Source organism: Sciurus carolinensis, chromosome 6 (genome assembly GCF_902686445.1).
Source record: "Sciurus carolinensis chromosome 6, mSciCar1.2, whole genome shotgun sequence".
Classification (NCBI taxonomy): domain Eukaryota; kingdom Metazoa; phylum Chordata; class Mammalia; order Rodentia; family Sciuridae; genus Sciurus; species Sciurus carolinensis.
The window spans coordinates 89,275,436-89,277,437 of NC_062218.1; the positions used below are offsets into that span (position 1 = coordinate 89,275,436).

The 2,002-nt window shown below is 38.5% G+C and overlaps 1 pseudogene; it reads right to left on the reverse strand.

The window, feature by feature from the left end:
* Positions 1-821: 821 nt before the first annotated feature.
* LOC124986353 (mediator of RNA polymerase II transcription subunit 28-like) lies at positions 822-1,344 on the reverse strand (annotated as a pseudogene).
* Positions 1,345-2,002: the final 658 nt, after the last annotated feature.

Below are 2,002 nucleotides of genomic sequence, written 5' to 3' on the forward strand. Positions count from 1 at the left end.
AGACAAAAACACAAGCAAACAAAACAAAATTCAAAAGAAAAAGAATTAGACCAAGCTTTGATCCCTTGTACTTTACCTGTGTGTCCCAGCTGTCATGCTAGAAACTGGGTCTGCTTTGTTACTCACACTTGTTCATTACTGCAAGGCTTCTAGCATGTCATGCTCCTAATACAGCTACCCTCCAGTCAATACCACACAACACATAAACTCACCTAAACAAAAGGTAGCATCAACTTAAGGATCTACTGTGATATTACTACACTAACAGCATATTTTTAACCCTTTTTTTCTGACCCATTTACAAAATATCTGATCTACCATGGAAGCATTACAAATATTGTATTAGATTCCTCTTCTTGAGGTAGTTCAAAGTCTTGAGACGGCAAATTTACATATTTTTCTCTACTATCATGAATGGGAAATAATTGTAAAAGGCCTAAATCCAAACTCCTTCTCCCCTGATTCTGAAGTATTATAATTTTCCCCCTCAGATAATAACAAATTAACAACTGGCAAAAAACTATATAAAAGTCATATAAAAATTTTAAAAATAAGTAAAAAAACAAGAAAGAATCTGTGTCAACACACTGTCTGAACTTTGCTACAAACAAAGCCAAACCTACTTGGTTCACCAAGCCAAAGGCATTTTATAAACTAATCAAGTGATTAACAGTTCATAAAGATTGTGCAAATTTTTAGGTGGAAACAAAATTAACACCAACTCATTTCCTGGCAAATAATTCTTCTGAAATGCCACATCCACATAGAGAAAGGTTTGGTGAAACTGTCTTCAAGAGGCTACCTTGTAGGCCAGACCCCTCTCAGTTCTGCCTCAGATGCGCAGGGATATTGGCAGAAGCCTGCTCCCAGTAGGCCAAGGAGTCCTGAGGGACCTCGGCTGGTTTTTGTGCTACACATTGTGCACCTGCTGCCAACACATAAGCTTTGTCAAATGCTTCTCTACCAGCGCATCTTTCCACTGCAATTCATTCCTTAGTCCTGAGATGTCCTCTTTGATAACTTGCTCCAGTTTCTGGACAGATAACTGCAGTCTTTTCTGTAGAAAGAAGCATTCTGTCTGTCTTGCAATATCTAGAAACTTCTGGATACACTGATCAACACCATTGACAAAATCCTGACTCATGAAAGAAGCAAAGTAAGCCTTGAATGACGACTCCAACTCGTCCACCAAGGTGCTGATAGAAGTTCTTGGTGCGCCAGGCACTGCCAGGAGAAGAGAAGCCTGGCCCGGGAGTCCCGGTGGGGTGGTGGCAGGCCCGGAGGACGCCTGGGAGGCTACCCGGAGAACATAATGCCCAGCGGAGCCGCAATGTTTGGGATCATATTTTTTTTAAATAGAACAGCTCAGGCAGCAAGATGTGAAAAGAAGACTATAATAGGAGGAAGAAGAAGGATTTATTTTTATGGTTTGATCAAGAAAAGACACTTCTCTGCGGGCACCTTCTCAGAAAGATGATAGAATACCAGTCCACAAAGTCTTATAGAAAACCTGAAGTTGCAGTTCCACATTTTCAATACTTACTTTAGAAAGAAACAGTGGGTCTCTCTAATTTGATGATCTGGGATTTATTTGACTGACTTCATGATCAGACTGGAGCATGACTGTGATTCTAAACTCCTCTTCCTTAAATCCTACTCCTTCTTTGAGACTCAGTTCATTTCCTACACTCCTTTACTTACGTGCTATTCCCAGATTACTCTAGCTCTTTTTGGTTTCCTCAGTTCTGAAATATCAATGCATATTTTAAAATTCAAATAATACAATTTCTTTCTCAAAAATCTGTGATGTTTGTTTCTATATCTCTTTTAGTTTTCTGGTGTTTAAAAAGTAGCTGGTACCTCAGACATATTCGACCTAGAAAGAAATATTCAACGCTGTTTTTTTTTTTTTGTGTGTGTGTATAATATTTAATGAGTCTCATTTATTTCCAAAGATGATTTGAAAGTTGAAGATACAATAAAACCAAGTCCATTTTTTTCT